Here is a 26,487-nt window from a genome sequence, read left to right as displayed (position 1 = left end):
TGCGCTTGGCCGCTAATTTTTGTTGTGTGGATTGCATCATATTAAAGGTCAAATTCCGATTAAGTGCGCGTGCCATTGAACGTTAAGTTAAGCGAGAGATGGGAATTAAATTACCGTACACATAATTAAGAACTGAAACTATTCTGTCAGCTTGATTTATAAATCATGTTTCATCGCGCCAATATATTCATTATTTCAAAAATTGTGTATAAAAGCAAAACGATTGAAATTATGTCCGAAACCCAGCTTTTCACATAAAATGACCTTGAACATAACGCCAGCAGACCAGATTGAATACACCTCATTTATTCCAATCAGGTAAATAACAAATACAATAATAAAACAGGGGAAGTCTACACTGTGTATTAGCAACCTGCTGTGATGATCCCTATCTTGTCAGCTCAATACACAGGCACCTGGCTACCGTACTGGAAAAAAAGGATGAACTGCCAAAATAACTGATTTCATTTATTGCTAAACTGTTGTGTACATTTTAAATTAACAACGAGAATGGATCAATATCACCGTTGCACATTTTAATTAATTTCACAGTAATCTGTTCTTTAAATAGTGATAGCCTAATGGAAGACGGCGCTAATAAAGAATAAAGTGTGAAGGTGGATATTAAGAAATAAGATCCATTTTCGCATGACACTGGCAGTATAGAATGTAGTCTTATATAAATAAAACACATTTAAGACATGGATAAAAGATAAATAAGACACATTTGAATCTCTCATTTCTTAAAAAAAATAAGCACGTAGTCACAAATAAATAAGATACGTTTAAGAAACAGACAAAAATATATATAACATACATTTGCATATTTCATTTCTTAAAAAAAAGCTCGTGAATCTGAAGCAATACATTTATTTCTTACACATTATTCTAAAAGTCGACAGACAACATAAGTTCAACGAGGGAACCACAATTAAATAAGATCCATTTTCGCATGATACTGGTCTAACGATTTTTTCAAACATTCAATTAATAGAGAGCAATATCTGGCTGTCATCATCGAACCTAAATTTGGTTGCAATGGAAGTCAAAATTGATGTGTAATGTTTTGTTTTTCAACTTCTTGCTCCAGAAAATGTTTTTTATTTACTTTCTCCATGTACATTAGTTAGTCCGTTTTAGCGTTATGATTAACTCAACAATAATGGTGAATTGAGTGTTTTTATCAAAGTTGTAACATTATGCAGTTCATAAGGAAGACGTTATACGAAATCTAGCAAAATAACGGCGCACAGACATTTCACTTAACAAACGTAGTAGGTGTACGTTTCGGCGGCTACTGCGTCTGACTGCACTAAAATAATTACGCTTTAATATCAAATGATCAATTATATTCAAGTCACATAGAAGCCGCTCATATCTTATTGAGACGCAAGGTAAAGGGTGTTATAAATGGGCTTCAGTTATCTGAATCCGTACCTATGTTGTCCGAAGATAAGAGTCACTGGAATGTGGAAAAATTAATGGAACCAGTAACACAGCCTGCTTGCCAAATTCACTACACCCATAATTACCATTGGGTCGTGTCGATTTTGCATGATAATCAAATATTTCTATTGGACAGCTTAGGTAACGATCGTTCTAGAGACAGATTAATACCACATGGCCTTCAAATACAACTTTCAGTATTATATGGTAAAGACAAAGAATACATTGATATCACAATTCCGACCGTGATGAAACAAAACAATAATGTTGATTGTGGAGTTAATGCCATTGCCTTGGCTACCCAGTATTGCCTCAATAAGCAATTGGAATTCGAAATAATTTTTGATTCTTCTAAAATGAGATCGCACTTGATGCACTGCTTCGAGGAAGAAGAGATATCTCTTTTTCCGGTCACCCAAAAAACGTTAAGTAAACGTAGTATGCTTCATGTGAAACGCGAACGGATAAATAACTACTGTTTGTGTAATCTTCCCGAATGCGTTGACAATATGATTCAATGCGACCGATGTCCTTCTTGGTATCATAGATCGTGTATAAAAATACCATTGGATGTGTCAATGAATGATAAAGTTTTTGTTTGCATTAAGTGCAATGTAACTGACTGCTCAACTGACATACCGACCGCCTCCAATTAATCTAATACCGACTAAATAATTGTCACCGTAAACATAAAAACATCATTTTTAAACGACCACATCAGTCTAGCGCCAGCAAATAAAAATACCAAAAAATCGCGCGATCTATATACTTATACAAAATATAAGTACAATCCTATCACATAGCAGGATTTTTGTGACCGGTTGCCTTCGGTATTATGCCGTACGCCGACTCGTCAACGTCCTGCACTATCTCTACAGGCTAGTGTACATAACATGTGACTTATAATTTGATAGTTGTGCAAAATAACTGTTAATGCATTTCCTTACTAACCTCTGTGTATCTATATCTATCCAGTAGTCGAACTCAAAATATCTAGAGTAGGGCGTACCAGTATGCATTTGTACATAATAAGGATGTTTCAAGTTATGTCAATATTGTTTCAGTATATTTTTATACTTAATTGTATCATGACATCAAGTTATACTGAAGTCGTAATTCTGCGTAAATTTCTTGTTCTGTACAGTTTTTGAAAATTGTTTTTTTTTCCATAGTAACGAAGTAATGGTTAGGAGAAATACAAACTTGTTAAAACACTGTCATTTGTTAGACTTGTACTCGCGCGTTTCTGTTATGTTTTGCAGTCAAACCCATGTGTTACTGTCGTGCCATTCCAGTGGTGTCACGAGATTTCGTCAAACTACAAGAATGCTACAGCACGAAGAAAATACCAGAACATTGTGCTCATAATTTTCATAAGACAATTAAATGATTTTCACTTTTTCCATTCACCTATATTTATACTCGAACTGTTATTGTTATTGTTGATGTTTGCTTACAGTTTATACTTAACGATTGTTAGTAGCATATATTACAATATATGTTTGTACTGACCGTATATTTTAATAAGACTAATACTTAAATCCCATAAACTGTTGCTTGTTGTTTTTACAGCTTATTAAGTTATCTTTATTGTCGATAATGAGCCTTTGCACACACTTTTTCGAGCCAATGTTTGAAACTTAAACGGGAAAAAACGATCGCTTACATCTAATTTTACTTTGATTGTTCGTGTGTTCATACCTATAAATGACAAATGGTCGATAAAGTGAAGTAAGATCAACAAATAATACCCACTGTAAGAACGTGACCGTCGCGTTTAAACGTGAACTCAACGAACGTTTCTATTGTGGTTCGCGAACGTTATCTACATCGTATGCGTTAAAACAATTTCTATCAATAACTGCATTAACCAAAATTAAAGTAATATTTTCATAAAATTATAATAGTTGATGACTTATTATGCATTTTTCAAAGAACAGAATTTAAAACAAAGTACATGCATTTTTCAAAGAACAGAATTTAAAACAAAGTACATTAAAAAAAATCTTCGTTTATATGTTACTTTGAACCAAAACAAGAATCATTTGTGGCTCGGCACGAGATAAGGACACCACCATCTTGTCAAGAGATGACTTCTTCATTATAAAAGTGCAAAATCTGACAAATTAAAATCAGAAATTTTAGCTCTGACTTCTCAATAGGGACGAATTTGTGACACTTTTATGTTTACTATTTAACACCGATTTTGATTAAAAGCAAAACAAGTATCATGTGTGGCTTGGAACGAGATCAGGACATCACCATCTTGTTAAGAGATGACTTCTTCATTATACAAGTGTAAAATCTGACACATTATAATCTGAAATTTGCGCTCTGAATTCCCAGGTGGGGACGAAGTTGCGACACTTGTGATGTTTAGTCTTTAACACCGTTTTCGCAAATTTTGTCAATAAAAGCCAAACGATTTTATGATATGCAGTGCATGTAATGACCAACCTTATGACTGTTAGCCTCGCCACAAATGCCGTTGTAAATGATTAAACTGCTTAACACGTACATTGGGCCGCAAAATGTAACAGGCAAAAAAAACATAATGCTATCATGGATGAAATGTAAAAGACAAATCCAGCGTATTTCATAAAAAAAATAAAATGATTGAAAGGCCATTACATAACATAACAAGGTATGTGTTTGTAAAACACAATACACAATGTCCCTTTTTGAGCGATTTTGACCCATATATTTGACCTTTGAACTTGAAGGATGACCTTGACCTTTCACCACTCAAAATGTGCAGCTCCATGAGGTACACATGCATGCCAAATATCAAGTTGCTATCTTCAATATTGCAAAAGTTATGATTTTGACCCATATATTTTACCTTTGACCTTGATGTTTTTGTAAAAAAAGTGTGACATGTGCATAATACACCCCATTTAAAATCAATGGATGCAATGTAAAAAAGTATATTATTCACAGGAAGCTAGAGACAGACAGATTTGGAAACTAAAACAAGCAAATTCGTTGACAATGTGTAAACAGTGCTGAGTGAACATAGAATTTCTTGTATTCAAAAGCTTGTGCAGAAACAACATAACATTTCTACATTATATTCCCTTAAAATACTTTATCATGCTTAATATTCATAATTATGGATGAAAGGCTGATTAAAAAACAGACACAAGATATACATCAATGCCATTATAACCACATATTCACCCTTACAAAAAAACTGTATTTTTAAATTCTTTGATGAAAACTGACCTCTTAAGTCTTCAATTAAATACTTGATATGTTAAAAAGGTCCATCACAAGACAATTACTGGGCAATACATGTATATAGTCCGTGTTACCACCCACACACAGCTCAAACTGACGGTTAGATGTAAACATGGTAAGGTAAGGTTGCACCAGGATCTGCCAGGTTCATTTGTGAAGATCTGCAATGAAAATATATAACAATGACTGATAATTTATGACTGCAACGATTCACAAACACATCAATAATACAGCAATACAGTGGTAACCACATGTTATTTTTCCCTTCATTGTTGTTTTTCTTATTGAACTTAATATTTGTAAAAATAACACAACACATTATTAATCAAATGATACACTGTTATCAACATGAAAATAAGATTTTTGTTTTGTACATAATTTATTTCTGTTCCCTCCAGATATGCATAGTGAAAAGAGCTAAGGCATTTTTGTTTAATAAATTCTGTTAGTTTTTATCTAAACATCCGCATACCATGGATAAGATAATCAATAAATCATATGTTGTTTTTCCTAATGGAAAAAATAGAATAAATAGTAAACACAAATGAGGTAAACAATACATGGTGTGAGTCATACCATACCTGCTAATTACAGTATAAGCACATCTTTTGGTACTATGTCATTATTCCCAATCAGTATGTTATGATGTGGATCAGCTTTGGACACATGCCCCTACATGTATATCATTGGAGTTCTTCACTGAAACAACAAGATACAGGCCTTAACAAAATTATTGCAACATATATATATGTGTGGTTTTAATTATATTTAAACATAATATATTACAAATAAAAAAAAATGCCCGCACAAGTATTGAATCTGGTAACAATCTTACCAATATTCCAAAACATATGAGCAGACAACCTTTAAATTGTCTAAAACTGGAAACTATAGTCTCTAAAGTGACTTCCAAATTTGTGTTGATCTACATTTTTTATTTCTTTTTTGTTTTAACGAATCATTATCTTTGCGCATCACTGCTTTAATTTCAACTTGATCATGAACACTTAATTGACATTGATAACGCATTCATTAATCCTTTCAGTGCAGGAACCAAATTTTGAAGGCCTTTGCAAACAGTTTGGATCCAGATGAGACGCCACAGAACGTGGCGTCTCATCTGGATCCAAACTGTTTGCTATTCTGATAGTATTTTTTGAAAAAAAATCAAAGAAATGCTAATTGTAGAAATTCAGCAGACGACATTTTAGCAGACGACAAATTTCCCAGCATGTAAAGGGTTAATTCTGGTGTTACAAATAGAATTGCGATTGCTTACAGTCCATTACAGGATTGCACACAGATTTTTAACACAAATTTTATAATACATGTACAGTCAAGTTACCATTACCGGATCAGTAGCGTAATAAAGTTGTTCTGGTGAAAAGCAATAAATGTTTTGAGACTTCTTTTACATCAGTTTGATTAAATATTACCTTTGCTCGCTGATTCAGCATATAGTCTTATTTTTAAACGCAGGCAAAATGTATTTGTGATACCTTTTTTTCGCTGCAGAATTCATGCATTAACAGATAAGTTGTAGCCATAACGGATCACGTGATCGAAACCACTTAGGGGGCTTCTACCACGCTATTTGAACTGTCGAAACATGAACTGTGTTGTTTACAATATCATGTGGAGTTCCACAAGGGTCAATTCTAGGTCCCCTGCTCTTCCTTATCTATGTTAATGATATGTCTGCTGTGGTTAAAAATAAGCTCCTCCTATATGCAGATGACTCAGGTATTCTGGTGTCTGGTAAGTCTAAATCTGATATTGAAAGGTTATTGAAAGAAGATTTGCATCTGGTTAGTCAGTGGTTGGTTGACAATAAGTTGTCTCTGCATTTAGGTAAGACGGAGTCTATTCTATTTGGTTCTAGGCATAAAATCAGGTCAAACTCTTCTCTTGATATTTCTTGTAATGGTACCATTATTGAATCTACATCTTCAGTCAAATACCTAGGGGCTACATTGGATCAAACTTTGTCCTTTGATACCATGGCTCGTTCAGTCATTCAGAAGGCCAACTCCAGGTTAAAATATCTATATAGAAAAAAAGAATATCTCACTCAGCAAACCAAGAAACTTCTTGTCATGTCTTTAATCCAATGTCATTTTGATTATGCTTGCTCTATATGGTACCATAGTCTCACAAAAATGTTACAAAATAAGCTCCAAACCACCCAGAATAAGTTAATGCGGTTCGTTCTAGGTCTCGATGCAAGGGCACACATTGGGCCAGAACATTTTCGTTTGCTCAACTGGCTACCAGTCAATAAACGTGTAGACCAGATTGTTCTTGGCCATGTTTTTAAGATTCAAAATGGTTTGGCCCCTGACTATATGGGAGAACATTTTATCCCGCAGGCCTCTATTCATTCATACAGGACCAGGTCAACTCAAAAAGGTGCTTTTGCTGTCCCCAGGGTCAAAGGTTTCGGGTCAAAGTCCTTTTGTTACACGGGATGCTCATTATGGAACAATTTACCCTCCAGTATTACACAGATTGACAGATTGCCTGTTTTTAAGTCATCTTTAAAAAATTATTTATTAGAAAATCTGTAATTTTTTATGTGTATTGTTTGTTTTTTCGGCTTAAGGAATCAGTTTTAGTCAGCAATTTTTATCAAAATTGATCCTATCTTTCAAAAATGTTATGCATTCTCCATTTTTTATTCTATGTATTTTAGGATGGTGTAATAAATGATGCTATCTGTGATATCTAATTTATTTCTTACACATTTTTTAATAGTGTATTTTTAGGATCTCATAATTAATAATGATATCTGTGATATCTTAAGTATCAAAATGGTCTGTGATATACATGCATAGTATTTAATATATTTATTTAAATTATGTTGGTCATTTTATTGATGTAATTTTGTTTAATATTTAAGTGCCACTCTATGTCATGCCACCAGCTCAAAGGACCACAATGGAAATATGGGTTTACCCATTTTTGTGTTATCCTTGGTGTTGGTATGTATGTAATGGTATATTTATTTTCATGTATGTTATATTTTATATTTTGTACATGTTGTAAATGCCCTTGTATGCATTCCTTGCCGAAATAAATCTATCTATCTATCTATCTATCTACAATGCCCAAATTACATTGCCAGTTGTAAATTATATTCATTTTTGTTATAATTGTTTTCTATATGTGATTGAAAATGCTGTGTTCAAAATATCATCCAAAACTGACAACTATTTATCGGGAAGAATGCGTTCTTGAACATGAAAGTGATCCTCTATGGGTAATGATCCGGTAATGGTAACTTGACTGTATCTACTACAACCTAATTCCATATTCATTTGACAGTCTTTCAGCTATCAATTGATCAACAGTTATACAATCATCTTAAAAATAAATAAAGTGAAAGTAGAAAACTTTGAGAAGCATATAAGCACTAAAATGTATCAAAGATGTGTTACTACAGTTGATGTCATTTTAAAATCGTATAATAAGAAATGATTTGACAGATAAATTGTGAAGCGTTTTAGATTTTGACAACTGTGTAACAGACAGAAATATCCGCTAAAATCGTCATTATGAGAGCCAATACGTCTCATAAACACATTATGATTGATGAAATATATTCTTTTTACAGGAAATGTTTTTCCATATACTACTTCATGAAGCAAACAAACTGAAAATCTATGAAAAAATATACCTTGGCAAAATCCAGAAAGTTTATCCGAAAATTAACAATGTTGATCTGCCATTCCATGCCCTACTGTTTTGATTGTTATATTAACTTAGTTTAATCTACACCATAAAATATCAAAATAAAAAGGTAAACATCAATATTTAAGTATCCATCGTGTATTTTTAACATCAAAAAATAAAATTAAAATAACTAAACCATAATAAACACCATAATAACGGACAGCGATTACCGTCTGCAATTTCCTTCTTTGTTCATATCGTATGCAGTTTTCAACGTTATCTATATTGTATGCAAATTCCGTAAGCGTTTTAGTGAGACCCCAAAAGTAGAAGGTTAGTAGAAGGTTAAGCTTGTTTATATTCTCAGTTCTCAATGCATAGACAGTTGGATATGAGTTCATCAATTACTACAGGCATACTATAGGCAACCTCGAAATGCTTTATAATCGCTAAAACCGAAAACAACTAAATATATTATATTAAATATATTTATAACAATAAATGTCTTTAAAAAATGTAGTCGGCGTATACGCTGACTTTGAAATAAAGTTAGCAATTATCTTTTCTAAATGATTAAATACAATTAAACAAAAGTTAAACTATTGTGTTGTGTTTTTCACTTGTAAGCTGCATATTCACCGCATGAAATGTGTGTTAGCATTGTCAAACCACACATTAGTCTGGGTTGATAAAAATATACTACGGGAGAGCACTTCATATGTGTCCTCATATGCCTTGTTATGAGTATCTTTCTTCACTATAGAAAAATAAACGTATGTTTATATTTGATTTAAACGCAGTTTTCTTTCGACACATTTAAATCACACGTCAATAGCGCCGTATGCGAAAATGGGTCTTATGCGTTTCGGCAAGCGTTTGTTAAACCCAACATGTTCTTTTGCGCAGTCAGGCCATAGGCGATGCTGTTCGCTTTAAAATCACTAAATCACTCAATATGTTATGTTTCCCCTTACCAGAAGGAGGGATAGCCGAGTGGGCTATTTATATGATGGGCGCATATGGAATAAGACCCATTTTCGCATGACGAGGGTCATTACAAATCTCATTGCGAATTGAAAATGCCACATTTAAGAACAATGCTTTTTGATACAAAATTGAAATCAAAATAGCAAACTTGTTAATATTGGCAGCCTATCCACACATTAAGGAATGATATCCAGACGTGCTGACCAAGTACGGCAAATATTGTGGTATGATAATTAAACGATTTTCTCTTATCGTGACACTATACTATTTCGCTAATGATTGTTTTCTCATCTTGGAGGCGAAAGGGAAATTCTGCGAGATGGATTGCAACGCGTAATTGTAACACGGCCACAATTTGTGTCGTTTGAGCATACAGAGAGAAGTCCGGAATTCCTTACACTGAACAGTGCTACATCCTTTGCACATACGCAGTGATGTAGCAAAAATTCAGAGGTTGTATCTCGAATCAGCTTATTAAATATTCGAAAATATTCATGCGTGTCTGTTGGCGTTATGTAAAAGTCACTAAGATGAAAACTGAAACAGCTACGCTAAAAGCGCATTAGTGCTCTATACCTATGTTTATGTTAGCGTTGTTGACACCGTGTGAACTGCTCGGGTAACAAGTAAAGAATAAACAGCAATGTTTATATACTTTTATTCTTCCATATACAAGATACGAAGATTATTGTATATTTTGAATTTGTATACGGTGTCAAAAATCAAAAGTTTTGTACACGGAACTTTCATTATGAATTTATATTCTTGGTGAGATAGTCATTTGATATTAGAAAAATATTCCTTTAATATGATGGTGACTGCAAATTTTCTTTATTTTAAGTTCTCATTGCCATTTTCATTATACTTTCTATGTTTTCAGAACTTCCAAAAAGCATGTTGCTTTTATTTTGTCTTAGTTATTTCTATGAAATAATAAGGATGATAAAAAGTGCACACAAAACTCGACCCGTGCGCTATGACACACACTTTACAAAGTTGAATGGCGTGTGTTCATTTTAAACTTGCGATTGATTTTCAAAAATGAATTGCGTGTTAAATTATGCAAAAGCGAACATCTTCAGTGCCTTCAGCGCTTTAATTTTTCAAAGTCAGGAATTGGCGAATTAAAGTGATTACCGCGGGGATCGATCTACCTCGATTTTTTTTCATGAACGATCTCATAAGTCGAGACTATAATTTTAATCAATTTTTGAAGGAAAAAAATCTCGACTTATGACTGCATATTTACGGTATCAATAACCAATTACTGTGAAACCATTTATTTTCTCCAGCACGAAGTTTTGTTATTTTTATAAAAAATGACATTCATTTAGTTGTCAAACAATATGTATATCCCATTAACAAAAACTTAACATTTTGGATATAGGGTTAATCCATAGAAAACGCCCGACCGAGTCAATTGGTAGGTGGTAGGTGTTTCAAACCAAGTGTAAAACGTAAACTGGCTGGTAAAAAGGTTTTTAAAATGTCGCTATAAGTTGTGATATACAATTTAAAATATGGAAATAATAAAACATTTTGTTTTTTGGAAAAGTACCAAGTAGACTCTAACTACCTTAATTGTATTTCAAGTTTCGGATGATACAATTTCATTAAAAGCGAAGTATTGCCGATGAATACAATTGAAATCTTTATAAAATTTCTGCTGTTTCTAATTATCGACAGATAGAAGTTCTCTGTTTCATCGAATCGTTTCTCAAACTCATTGTTAATTTTGTTTCCAATTAATAATGAAACCTTATAATGTTTTCGTTTGAAATGCATACCGAAAACATCATCTATCAACCACTATAAAATATGAAAGTATATGAAAATATAAGCTTTTATGTAAAATTCGTTGATCCTTATACTACGTTAGCAGTTAAGTAATATGTTTCAAGAAATGTGGCTACTGCAGTTTGCATTTGCAATATGTTAAAAACATAATTAACATTATTTAAGAAACATGTAAATGCGCACGTCATTCATGTGCAAGGATTGCTTAAGACATTTACATCAATGCCCGTCTTTCCGTCACACATTGTTCGTTTTAAGAATACAATATCGTATCAACAATATCGTTTCTACATTAACAACCATCAGAAAATAATTTACATGAAGTTCGTTTTATAAATCAGAAGCGTCTAGCGCATTAACACTACCAACAACTTAGGGAACCTGTCCATCAATGCAATAACATGAGTCGCGTTCAGAGAAAAGTGGGCATACTGCTTGTGCGTAAAGTGTCGTCGCAGATTAGCTTTCGCAATCCGCACAGGCTTATCAGGGACGACACTTTCCGCTTTTATGACATTTTTCGTTGAAATGAAGTCTCTTCTTAGCAAAAATCCAATTTAGGCGAAAAGTGTCGTCCCTGATTAGCCTGTGCGGACTTCACAGGCTTATCTGGGACGACACTTTACGCACATGCAATATGCCCAGTTTTCTCAGAACACGATTCAAATAAACATCACACTGGTATAATAAGAAAAAACTGGCGTTATTTGGTTTCAAACGGTTTGAACCTTTAAAGAGCTCATATATGGCCAGTATGGAACCACAATAATATGCATAGACTTCTTCGTTCTGGTAGTTTTATTAAACAAGATTAAACAGATATTTTTAGGACAGAATTGACGCTTAATGTTTTAACAGAATGTATAAACATAATAAAATACGTTACATTATCATTGACAACATTTATAAATTACAAAAATCATAAAATTCTATCACTTCATCAAATTTCTAAAGTGCTTTTCAAAAAAAAAGTGTCAAGGTTCAAATAAATAATTCGCTCTAAAGAGTGGTTAGTGTTTTTGTTATTGTTAAGTTAACATACATAAAAAATATAATTAGCTGCCTCTTAAACTCTTCTTATGTTTCCACTTTCATATCAACCATTAAATAAATTGACAATACAGTTTATGAATAGAGCAACTATATATAAAATGCTTGCATTAACGTTTGAACAATGTGTTCGAATATGTAATAGGTATTTCAATAGTTGTATTATTATTTGCAGCTTTGCAGCATACATGTTTATACCTCATGTTGTTAACATTAATTGGAAATACAGAATTCAACTTTTTAAATAAGAACACAATTCGACTACTGTATACGACGCAAACAGTTGTTTAGGGCGACTTTTACCATAGAGCATGTTAAGGTATTGCGCATCACAATCGCCGCGTTTTAATAAAAAAAAAATTGCTCATTGGTTTCCCAGCGCCATGTTTTATGATTCTGTTTATAACAAGTCATTTTTAAAGTCTTCATATTCATCCTGTCATTGGTTGGGGTACAACTGCTCATATACACTTTAGTGAATTGTTGGAAGTTGTTTCCCTTTACAAACTAATTGACGGTTATATACGACACATGAATGAAAAATCGCTAAAGGTAAAATCAGCATAATCAATAAGCTTAAGCAAAGTCATGAGCTAGGGTTTCGCCATCATCAATGGTTAAACATTAGGGGCAGAGAATTGCCAGGTAATGTTTACCCCACCTCCACCTCACCAACCCACGAACACACGTGTTACGCCATTCACGCGGGTTTTATCATAATTCTAGTATTTACGTGATGTGTGTTAATACTATTTCCGGTTTGAAATAATAATATTTTAAACTACATACGACATTTGATAAAACGGTTAGAAATAAATTGTGGCACGTCTGCCCTTATGTAAATCTATTGGTTCTCAAAGTTCGTTTAAGTCGTGTTGTGTCATTTTTTGTTTTGACTTAAATGTTCCAGGTTCGTTTAACTACCCATCAAGTTTGCAAAGTTATAAGGCAACAAGTCTTTTTGTAGAATATACCAACTTTTATTCTTGGTAAAATGATCGTATAGATTATATTGTTCTGTATATTATCCTTATTAAATAATTGATACTAGATAGAGACAAAAATAAACAAGATACTCTAACACAAATATAATCCGTCCAAGAAGTAAATGTCCAAATGTCCGTCTCTCTTGCACTATCCTGTGAAGCCGTTAAATTGGGATATTCACTGTGCGAGTTCAAAACCGCTCGGCTCGAAGTTTGTTAAAAATACCCCGCTGTTACCCTTATCCTTATTTAAATGCTTATATAAATGTTTACATAAATGCTTATATAAATGTTCTGAAAACGTGATGGTCTCAGCAAGTAAACAAACTCCCCATCATCCTTTCAAAATTGAATTTTAAATCCAAATCAAGAGCAGTTCGTGGCCTGGTCAACACCTGTGTGACCGCCAAGAGCACCACATCATACGATGTCCCGAATTGAGTCCAGTCAGTCTACCATAACATAAACTAGATCATCCCATCGTATGACAGTACATGTACCCTTACATGTATGATAGTCTACTGGGACAGAAAAAGTGTTACAAAATCTAAATCTGAATCAAGATCAAAACGTCTGCATCGTATTGCCTGACAATATATAAAAAATTACCTATGTATAACCTGTACAATAACTATAATATATATGACGTCGTGCATTTCCGGCGGCAACGTTGTTTTCGCGCCCTGTTTTTTCTTGCACGTTGATGCCATATGGTCGGTATGTCCTTAGTTTTGCCTTCCATAATTGCACAGGGATTCTTCGCACCCGGAGTCTACAAAAAAGCGATATCATATGGTCTAGGCGTGCGTGCGAAAATAATTTGTTCAAAGGAGGTTGCCTATTGGAAGCACAGACAGGCGGTGAAAGCACAGCTTGTAAACCGTGGATATGACGGAGAGTTTGTAGAGACCGAGTTAATAAAGGTCGACAATAAAAAGAGAGAGGACCTTCTACGCGAAAAGAAAAACTCGGAACGTAATACAAGGATTCCGCTCGTTATTACGTTTTCGCGCGCACTACCGAACATCGGCCGTATCACCCGCAAACGCCTACACACGCTGCACACGTCTGATCGAATGAATGAAGTGTTCCCTGAGCCCCCATTAGTAGCCTTCAGAAGGGATTGCAATCTGCAAGACATCCTAGTACACAAGAAACACAATAGGATGTTCTTCCGGAAGCCCAACATGAGCGGGCCCTGTGGGGCGCAGAGGTGCGCCATTTGCCCGTACATGATGACGGCGGACTACTTCACAGATCCCAGCGGCAGAAAGTACAGCGTGAGAAACAATGTTGATCGCAAATCATCCAATGTTGTGGACGCGGTCAACTGTCGTCGCTGTCGCAAGTACGTGTATGTGGAAGAGACCGGCGGAACTCTGTACCAGCGACATCTGTTGAATCTGTCGCGTATTCGCACACAGCACAGTGACCCGGTAGCTGAACATTTCTACACAGACGGACACTCCATGGACGATTTTCAAATAATGGGACTTGAAAAACTAAACGGGTCGGACGAGTATCGCAAGACCATTGAGCAATTATGGAAGGCAAAACTAAGGACATACCGACCATATGGCATCAACGTGCAAGAATAAACAGACATGAAAGGGCGCGAAGACAACGTTGACGCCGGAAATGCACGACGTCATATCCGTACATATTTGAAACATCTTGAAATAAAAAATGGCCGCTGATGAAGACCGTGAGGTCGAAAGCTTCGGCATAAAATAATTACAGCGTTTTTGTTTAAATAATACAAGGCATATAGAGACTTTGTATATATATATATCCCCAGTATGGATACAACGTGAAGACCTCTTATTTCGTGTAATGACTCGTTGAAACCGTTTGTATAGAAATTGGGCATATTGCGTAATCTATTGCTCAATGGATTGTGCAAATAACATATCATAAAGCGCCAAAAGAAGAACAAAAACATGTCTTAGCCTGTTAATTAAACAAGTATCCTTCAATCATGAGGACAATTAACAAAATCAACACGTATTGGCTACTATCGTGACCCAATTCGATGCAAATGACAAAATGACCTATAAACGAAGTCTCTAACAGACAGAAACAAGTATCTGTCAATAATGACGCTAAACAAGTATATACTTGAGTAATGATTACAACAATACACGTGACCTGTTACGAACTATGACCCCAGGCATGACGATAGTGGCATCCATCTGATGACATGATCAACAAACGAGTTGCCCCGCGCACATGCAAAGAGTACACTCCGCCCACTGTTTTCAGATATAGGTATCATGGTGGCGCGAATAGAAAAGGTTTTGGCAAAATCATAGTGTATAGTCACAATACTTAATGTATGTTAAATATTTTTGCTATAATTGATGTCTTAATAAGACATTTCGAAACGTTTCTGTTGTTTGTAATTGATTTTTATGATGGTAAAATAAGTATTGACAGAGGCGTATCCAGAAATTTGTAAGAGGGGGGACTCAACAGGGTAGGGTGCGGGAGGGGTGTCCCCTTCCGTCGTCGAAATTTTTTTGAAATGGCACCTTGATATGATGCGATTTCCTGCTATCTAATCAGCATTTTGCATTATAAAAGTGCATGTGAAACAAATAAGAACTTGAGTTCACACATCAAGTGTAACAGACACACGGACAGACAGACACACATGGGTATATCAAATGTCTCTCAAACCACTAAAGTGGTGGGAGACATTATTTTTATCCATAACTTTTTTAACGGTGTAAGATGAGTGGACCTCCTATTTAACCTTGTTGGATATCCTACTAGGTCAACTTAGGTACAACATTAAAATGTTTATGTCCATGTCCCTATGAATGGAAAGCAGGCACACTGCGGAAAACCTGTCCTGACCCATTGATGATCTCAGTTTGATGATCTCAGTCCTTGGCTCGATATTAGTAGTAACTTCATAAATACCGAGCATATAGTTCAATTTGAACTATTTGCTCGGTATTTATGAAGTTACTACTAATATCGAGCCAGTTTACATATTGAACTATGTGCTCGGTATTTATGAAGTTACTACTAATATCGAGCCAGTTTACATATTGAACTATGTGCTCGGCATTTATGAAGTTACTACTAATATCGAGCCAGTTTACATATTGAACTATGTGCTCGGTATTTATGAAGTTACTACTAATATCGAGCCGGTTTACATATTGAACTATGTGCTCGGTATTTATGAAATTACTACTAATATCGAGCCAGTTTACATATTGAACTATGTGCTCGGTATTTATGAAGTTACTACTAATATCGAGCCAGTTTACATATTGAACTATGTGCTCGGCATTTATGAAGTTACTACTAATATCGAGCAAGTTTACATATTGAACTATGTGCTCGGTATTTATGAAGTTACTACTAATATCGAGCCAGTTTACATATATTTGCGACCCTTTTAAGAACAAGATATAAAATCGAACTTGTTTCGTTTTTTAACTAAATGTACTGAAACTAACTCGCTATTTAGAAGCTGTCATTTAGGATATATGAGTTATTTATTCACTAAATATCCGCTTATGACAACAATAGTTGGAATTCGAAGGATATATACTCGATGTGAATGAAGGACTTTCTGGATCGTAACAGCTTGACACGGCAAAACTGGCGTACTGATTACTGGTATGTTTAGTTATCAATATAAGTCACATTGTGCTTTATAAATTGTATTCGAGCATTTTGCGACTTATTGAATGATTATGATACCCGATATCAACATTTCATCGGGGATTTGCAGATCACCAAGCTGTCCTGAGATTCAACATTGATTCCAAACTCTTAACTGGTTAGTACTCTTTCTTAGTGTTAGTACTTTTTATCATTTTAAAGTTAAATGAACTGTGTCACAGTAAAGAGACATTAAAGCGATTGTGGCCAGTTTGGATCTAGATCAGCCAGCAGTCGCTTGAAAGCTGTTTGCTTAAAAGCGCTTTTCTGACAATAACAAATAATTTAATTGGATACTGATTTGACTGCGCTTTTCCTGTGACCTGGCTCAAATAACAGAATTGTCATTAATCAAATTATTTATTTCGAACATTAATCAATTGTTTTTCTTGTCCCTCGAGATCAATGACTCCAGCACTTTCCTGGTGAGAATTGAATACTGCTAAAGGCGATGCTAGGGGGCGTGAGAGATGTTGCACCTTCCAGTATCGCTCAAGTGTTCATTGTCGGCTCGGGTACTACGTACATGTACCCCGGGTACTCTTAAGTGTACTTACATGTAGCCCAGATACGGTAAATTTACTAAAATGTACCCGGGAAATTTAACCCTAATTCAGTCGTTGTCGACTATTTTTTTGTAATAATTATATATACACATTTATGTCAATTTTCTGTAGAATGGCCTCTATATTATTGGAACACATACTCAAAAAGCATGTTGATGCAGTGTTTTTTTAAGAGAAGTGTGTTTAAGATAATCGGTTGCGCGTTTTACGACATCGGATTTTGGGCGCGAATACAACTCGGGTACAGTCTAATATGGACCGAGTACAATTACGTTTATTTACCGTACCTGGGGTACATGTTAGTATACTTAGAGTACCCAGGGTACATGTAAGTATACTTAAGAGTACCCGGGGTACATGTAAGTAGTACCAGAGCCGACAATGACCAATCAAGCTCCATTATCCCTCATGAACCGACTCAAAAAACCGAGTCGGCAATATTTGACTTAATTTTTGGTTTGGTTGCTTTCGAGGGATCGAAAATTTCAGAATCTTCCTAAAAGCCCTACGGGTTTGATCCCCAGAAGCGAAATTGAAAACTAGCATACTTTGTTATCTAAAATGTTGCTAAACCTGATATACAATGATAATGTGAATTTTCTCTCACATGAGGTTCATCAGACATATTATATAAAAACTTACAGCAGTAGTAAACAACTGGACAATAATTAATGAACGCATCTTTCATTTGTCTTTGACACTTTGATTTTGACATGGCCTACATTTAAAGTTTAAATGTACCATTGAAGATCGCCTAAATCCAGATTTGTTATTATAGACGTGTAGAAAGTTTTAAGGGTGTGACAAGTAAGCAAAAATTGGTCATTACCCAGAGGCTACAACTGATCTATGACTGTATTAAAACAAGAAAAATCAGTGCCTGATTTAGATTTCCTTAGATTGTTCAATAAAAACTAATTTCATAAGCCTGGTAACAGTTTAACGGTAATGCTACCAATGTGTCACACCAGGGCCTTGAATTTGAAATCTAGGACATGCATGGTCATTTCTTCATGAAATCAGGACACAAAATTGTATTTTAAGTCCTTAATTGACCTGGCTATAGTTCTCAGATTATTATAAGCTCCATCAGTATATTTATACCATTATTTATGCTTTGTGTATTGTAAACATATACACAATCATGCAGTTACATGATAGCAATAAATAATATCAAAGCTACCCATACTATAAAGGTCATTGACAAAGCCTATGGTCAAAATGTGAACACATTGAGTGTAATCGCCCTATCGTGCCAGCAAAAACAACACGTTGACAGGTTTTCATTTTTGACAGTTCTACCTTCACTTTTATTTTGTGATATCAAACTATTAACAATTATGTGGCTGAGAAAAATATCGCCATCGCTTTTTATGCTCCCGGTAGGGTGGCCTATATCAGTTGAACTGTCAGTCAGTCAGTGTGTCAGTCTGTCCGTCCGTCCGTTCGAAAACTTTAATGGCCATAACTTTTTTAATATTGAACATAGCAACTTGATATTTGGCATATATGTGCATCTCATGGAGCTGCACATTTTCAGTTGTGAAAGGTGAAGGTGAAGGTCATCCTTCAAGGTCAAATGTCAAATATAAAGCGTCTGTCTGTCTGTCCGAAAACTTTAACATTGGCCATAACTTTTTCAATATTGGCGTGTATGCGTATCTCATAGAGCTGCACATATTGATTGGTGAAAGGTCAAGGTCATCCTTCAAGGTCAAGGTCAAAGGTCAAATTTTGCAATATTGAAGATAGCAACTCCATATTCGGCATGCATGTGTATGTCATGGAGCTGCACATTTTGAGTGGTGAAAGGTCAAGGTCATCCTTCAAGGTCAAAGATAAAATGTATGGCTTCAAAGCTGCACAGCAGGGGGCATTGTGTTTCACAAACACAGCTCTTGTTTAATATATTTTCTGCACATTTATTCAAAAAACTTACATCAATACACGATTTTCTTCGTTAATTCAATCATTCCTGACAGACTTGTGTACATATTTCGCTTACATTTTGACGCGCGTAGGTAGGACCGCATAACCGCTTCCGAAATGTGTATTCATACTATTGCCTTCGAGGAAGTTATCTGATGTTTGACGGAAAGGGCCGAAAATGTGCGAGTGTGGGTCAAGTTCCCCACAGGTACTACTTTCCCGTTCCCCCAATTTTTTTTTCCGTACCTAAAATTTTTCGTACCCAATTTTTTTTTCGTACCCAATTTTTTTTTCATCCCCAATTTTTTGTTCGTACCCAAATTTTTGTCGGTCCCAATTTTTTTGTTCCCAAATATTTTTTCGTACCCAAATTTGTTTTCATACCCAATTTTTTTCGCAAAATTTTTGTACCAAATTTTTTTTTCGTACCAACATACACAATTGTGGTGATTGTGGTGATGTAGATAAACTTAACTTGATGCTTTTATATCCATCCTCTCAAAAGCATCGTCACACCAGTACTGTCAGTACTTTGATTTTAAATTCCTGCGACGATATCAATTCATACGACACACGAACACATACTAAAAAGACGAATGCTTCGGTTATTGTAGGAAAATATGTACGAAGTTTGTTGGTCACAATCGGCTCGGGGCGCTAATTTGTCTATGCTGCATTTTATGAAATTCGTCTTCAATGTATAATTTTTCTTGCCTATTTTGTGTTAATGTAACATATTTTATCAATACATTACAATTTAACACATATACAAAATCGTAAAATCTCGCTAATATCGTCCACTAATATGCTTGTTTAACAGTAAACTGTGATAAAACCGATGCAGTTTTAGAACAGAACAGTTTTAGTTAAAATTGCCCCATGAATCATGTAAGTGTCTTAAGGTGGGTTCCCACTGCCGATCCGATCAACTCGATCATCCCGATCACCGAAATGTCCCGAACAAACCCGACCAAGCTCGACTAAAAAGGGAATAAACGACTTCTTCTCGACCTCTTGTCGATAACACACGACCCCTACACGACTCATTCACGACGTCCACTCAACCATCTTTCCGATTTCCGCTCGATCCCCTCGACCTATACGCGAGCCCTTTACGATCTCAGCTCGACCAAGTGGACCACAGCTCGATCGCCACCAGATTTTCACACGACCATATCGTGATGGTCGTACTACAGTCGTACAAAGCGATCTAAAATAACTCGGGTAGAGGTCGAGCGGATCGGGTTCAGAGCTCGTGTATGGTCGAATAGCAATCGGGAAGTGATCGTGTACGGTCGAGTAGCCGTCAGGTAGCAGTCTAGTAAATCTGCACATCACATCGAATAGAGGTCAGTGGATCGTGTTGCGATCTAAAATAACTCGGGTAGAGGTCGAGCGGATCGGGTACAGATCGTGTAAAAGATGTCAATCCGATCCATCACACGATTGTTTCACGATCAACTCGATCTTCTACTCGACTTATACACGACCACTTCCCGAGCGCTTCTCGATCCATTTCCTAATCGACCGCTACTCGATATTTTTTGACATGTCAAAAAGTATCGGGTAGGAAGCCCGACCAATGCCGACCTATCCGACCAGTAACCGACCGCTTGGTCGAGCTTGATCGAGTTGATCTGATCGACAGTGGGAACCCAGCTTTAAGTACAACATAAAGAGTATAGAATTGTTTCATCCGGTTAAGTAAAACAATTACAACAAGTAAAATGTAATTACAAAATAATAGAAATGAGAAATCAAAACATAAACTATTGGCTTTTTTACATTAACAAATTAACGGGGTGCCGATTGCCCGGTTGCCGTTTGTCCGCGTACCTTAAACATTATACGTATAGACATAGCTTAAGATGCTTGTATTTAAACCCCAAATGTACTGGCATCCCGTTTTAAGCTGAGATCAATATACTACTAAGATTGAAAAATGTAATAATGTATAATTTGATAATACTGCCATGTGGAAACTCTCTTCTCCCTCAAATACTTCTATCAATGCATAGTCAGCTGAAGATAAAATTAAACATAAGAAACAGAATAAAGCCTATGAAATGGTACGATACACATAACAAACTGAGTGCGATTGATTAAATGTACGCATTGAACCTCAATGGCCAAACTACGACTTGCACACAATACAGAATTGATGCCATGTTCAAAATGGTTTTTGTGCTGCAAAGCAGGATCTCAGCAAAAACCGACCGGCGTTTAAAGCGGTTCGAAAATAGTAAAAGTGTCCTCCTCCCCCCCCCCCCCCCCCCCCACACCTGACGAACTGACGAAGTATAGTTAATATTAATTCAAGTGTCGTTCGAACAACAAGGCTAAATACCCAGTCGTATATTTGGATTTATACATGTAATCGCAACTGAAATTATGGGACAAAAAATTTATGCACGAGTAACGCTTTCCTAAAATGTTTGTCATTACAACAGTGTAGATAAATTGTGCATTACGTGATTTTACATAATCAAACAATCCGCAACCAGGATTCGGTAATACTGACACTTGGCCCCCACCCGAGCAAGATAAAAGACCACCAGAATCTTTTACGTAATGTAAGATCATCTTTCTACAAAAGCCTGCGAGCTATTGCATAGCGATCACACTCGCGCTTACCTTGAGGTTTAATTCGGAAATACTAACACTTGGCCCCCACCCGAGCAAGATAAAAGAGCACCAGAATCATTTACGTAATGTAAGATCGTCTTTATACAAAAGCCTGTGATTTATTGCATAGCGATCACACTGGCGCTTTTGTATGATGCAATAATGACGTAGGCATTATTTTTTTGCCTTTCGGGTTTAGATAACTGGACCGTTCTGGTATTTTTTAATTGGGCCTGTCCGGAGAGACTTAGTTGGTCCGGGCCTTGTCGACAAAACGGCCCCCTGCCGTCAGACTGTTATGTAGGTTTAAATACAGCGCGCAAGTGTAAGCATTTAAAATACTAGTACTATCTAGGTGACATTGTCGCGATAATTAGAGGATAAATACGTTCGTCGGATTTGACAGGCTGATTTACCGATGAGGTACTGTTTCATGATTTTTAAGTTGCTATACAAGATCTTTATGATGCAGTTAAGAAAGCATATAGCGTACAAAATCATAAAAAATATGTTGTTTTACTAGAAGTAATATATGGTGATTTCCTTATCTTTTTATGGTAGCATACTGTAGGAAAGGATCTAGGGTCACAAAAAGTACAGCATGCTGCTCAAAAAGGCCGACCAGTCTAATTACCAATCTAATTTTTTTCGTACCCAAATTTTTTCGTACCTATTTGTTCGTACTCAATTTTTTTTCGTACCCAAATTTTTTCGTACCTTATTTTTTATTTGTACCCATTTTTCGTACCGAAATAGTTTTTCGTACCGTTATTTTGTTCGTACCCTTTTTTTCGTACTCAAATTTGTTTTCTTACCCATTTCTTTCTTACCCACATATTTTTTCGTACCATTTGTTTATAGAAATAATCGATTTTCTATTTGATTTGAATTCTCCACTCATTCCATCCCGCGAAACCCTTAAGGTGTCGCAACTCTAGTTGAACTCTAGTTAAACAGACATTTTTAGGACAGAATCGACGCTTAATGCTTAATGCTTTAACAGAATGTATAAACATAGTAAAATACGTTACATTATCATTGACACAATTTTATAAATTACACAAATCATAAATTTCTATCACTTCATCAAATATTTCTCAAGTGCTTTCAAATAAAAAAAAGTGTCAAGGTTCAAATAAATAATTCGCTCTAAACAGTGGTTAGTATTGTTGTTATTGTTAAGTTAACATATATAAATATATATATATATATATATATATATATATATATATATATATATATATATATATATATATATATATATATATATATATATATATATATATATATATATATATATATATATAATACATATATATAATCAGCTGCCTCTTAAACTCTTCTTATGTTTCCACTTCCATATCAACCATTAAATAAATTGACAATAAAGTTTATGAATAGAGCAACTATATACAAAATGCTTGCATAATCGTTTGATCAATGTGTTCGAATATGTAATAGGTATTTCAATAGTTGTATTATTATTTTCAGCTTTGCAGCATACATGTATATACCTCACGTTGTTAACATAAATTGGAAATTCAAAATACAACTTTTTAAATAAGAACACAATTCGACTGCTGTATACGACACAACCAGTTGTTTAGGACCTGTAAAAGCGGCGACTTTTACCATAGAGCATGTTAAGGTATTACGCATCACAATCGCCGCGTTTTCATAAAAAACAGGGACCTATACAAACAAATAGGTCCCTGTAAAAAACAAATGCTTATTGGTTCCCCAGCGCCATGTTTTATGATTCTGTTTATAACAAATCATTTTTAAAGTCGTCATATTCATCCTGTCATTGATTGGGATACAACTGCTAATAAACACTTTAGTGAATTGTTGAAAGTTGTTTCCCTTTACAAACTAATTGACGGTCATATACGACACATAAAAGAAAATCGCTAAAGGTAAAATCAGCATAACCAATAAGCTTAAGCAAAGACACGAGCTAGGGTTTCGCCATCATCAATGGTTAAACATTAGGGGCAGAGAATTGCCAGGTAATGTTTACCCCACCTTCACCCCACCAACCCACGAACACAGTGTTACGCTATTCACGTGGTTTTTATCATAATTCTAGTATTTACGTGATGTGTGTTAATACTATTTCCGGTTTGAAATAATAATATTTTAAACTATATACGACATTTGATAAAATGTTTAGCGAATTTATTTATACAACCAACGGTTAGAAATAAATCTAAATCTGAATCAAGATCAAAACGTCTGCATCGTATTGCCTGAAATTATATGAAAAATACCTATGTATATATATATATATATATATATATATATATATATATATATATATATATATATATATATATATAACACTTACACTATACCGATACAATTTTTGTACAAAACATTAACATACATACACAATACCTATAAGATATACAATACCGATACTATATAAATACGTAAATAAATTATCCTACAAAATACCTTATAGTACCAGTCCACTACCTGTAGAATGCCTACATGATACCTTTACCATACCTTATAATACCTGCACAAAACATGTATAATACTTATATCCTACTTGTATAATATTAACCCATCTATGCTTAGTACACTCCCCCATCCTTCTCAATTGGATCAATTGATTTCCAAAATATGGAATGTCTAGTATATTTATTTTTATATTTAGAACATTTCTAACAGAAATTCCTTTAAGCAAATAGCGCAGACCGTGATGAGACGCCGCATCATGCGGCTTCTCATCTGGGTCTACGCTGTTTGCCAAGGCCTTTTTTCTAAACGCTAGGCATAATGGGTTAAACAGAATTCAAGTATAATGCCTATACAATACTTTCGCTATACATATGCATTACCCGTATAAGATCTGCAAATAAGATGTGTAATTTTATACATTTACAATACGTATATAATATGTGAAGGGAACCTGTATGATACCTATATTGTATCTGTACAATACCTATATAATGCATGAACAAACATATGCTTTCCCAATTTATGTGCGTTTCATCGTTTACACGTCTGCGTTGATAATTGAGTTAGAAACAAATGTATTCGAACCAACATATTTCAACTAATTACATAATAATCACGCGTTAATAAAGGCTATGCGATATTTGTTTTGCGCCGCAATGAAATGCGGGTTATATATGGAATGAGGTTTTATTTAACCTTTTGTAGGAGTACATTTAAATGTTTGTATATATTTTTACGAGGTTGGTATGTATTGACTTCAACTACATAAGATAATGGTTTCGCTTGCTAAATCAAAGCGCATTATTGCTGTTTTCTCGGAAACATAACCAAGACGCAATGAACAATGATTTCGTTGAAGTTTTACACGCTTTCTGACACCGAGTGTACCAAAATCCCACATGTTATTACGTATAAAAGTGATATTAATAATATTAAACATAGCTTATGGGACATTTATCAATCACTATAATTGAAAGTGGAAGACAGCACAATAAGTTTGGTCATTGTCATATATAAAGTAGCGCTGTATGAAGGGGAATTCAGTAAAGCTACCTATATCAGACGCTGGCGCAGGTACCGACTTCTCCCAAGTTCGGCATTTATTTGTTATATCAGTAATAATAAATCTTATTATGTGGCATATAACATATAATCGTTTTCACTTGTTTCTGACACACACAAAACTCGATTTATAACGGGGATTTACGTAAAGTTGATACCAATCTTCGCTATTATTCTACAAGCACACGTGATATAATTCATACTTAATAATGCGTAGTTATTTCTAACATAACATTTCCAGTTTTTTAAATAAATAAATGCTCCATAAGGGTGATCTCGGTAATTCTACACATTGAAGCTTCCGCTTGCTCTTGTCAAGACCGCATTTCCGCGTTTGAAATGGTGTATATTTAATTAATCTAACTTATGGGTACCGAATGTCAGAGTTACATAAAACCTGTTCACACCGTTTTTGCCTTATTTCATTTCCGCTTTCTTTCGAACAAATCAAACGAAACTCGTTGAAAAAAAATGAGAATTAGGCATTCGATCTCAAAGGTGGATTAAAATCGTTCATTGGTGACATAACATGTCTGCACATGTGTAGAAACCGTTATTAATATAATATATCACGTGTCACCTTCTAATAACATGTATAATGGCAATAAAGTGCATTACTATCAGAGTAATAAAACACAGCACACATTAGGCTTCATGCTGGGTTTTATTTCTCTTTAAGTAATGCAGATGAACCTCGCTTCTGTATATTAATGACCTAGTAACTGATAAAACTATTTTTTTTAAACGTGAAATATTATGTGATTATCAGATCGATAACATAAACTATTTAAATCTGCTAGTATATCCGATAAAAATATACTGTAATAGTCTTTGATAGTGTTGACGTTCAGTTGTTCGTGGTGACGACCGCATGCATTTATACATCTCTTACACCTCTCAAGATCTCTTTTCGGCTTTGGAAACGATATAAATTAAATGTCACTAACTAATCTTTCAGGATATCGATTGTCCGAGTTACA

At 34.9% G+C, this 26,487-nt stretch overlaps 1 long non-coding RNA gene across 1 annotated transcript; it reads right to left on the bottom strand.

The window, feature by feature from the left end:
- Window positions 1-455: 455 nt before the first annotated feature.
- LOC127878060 (uncharacterized) lies at window positions 456-8,503 on the bottom strand. Its single transcript, XR_008048728.1, has 3 exons — window positions 8,363-8,503; window positions 5,268-5,385; window positions 456-4,847 (listed from the first exon to the last, which is right to left on the bottom strand). It is a non-coding gene; the product is annotated as an uncharacterized LOC127878060 (long non-coding RNA).
- Window positions 8,504-26,487: the final 17,984 nt, after the last annotated feature.

The sequence above is a fragment of the Dreissena polymorpha genome, chromosome 4 (genome assembly GCF_020536995.1).
Source record: "Dreissena polymorpha isolate Duluth1 chromosome 4, UMN_Dpol_1.0, whole genome shotgun sequence".
Classification (NCBI taxonomy): domain Eukaryota; kingdom Metazoa; phylum Mollusca; class Bivalvia; order Myida; family Dreissenidae; genus Dreissena; species Dreissena polymorpha.
Note: the sequence above shows the minus strand (reverse complement) of the source record. Positions and strands in the feature narration are given on the sequence as shown.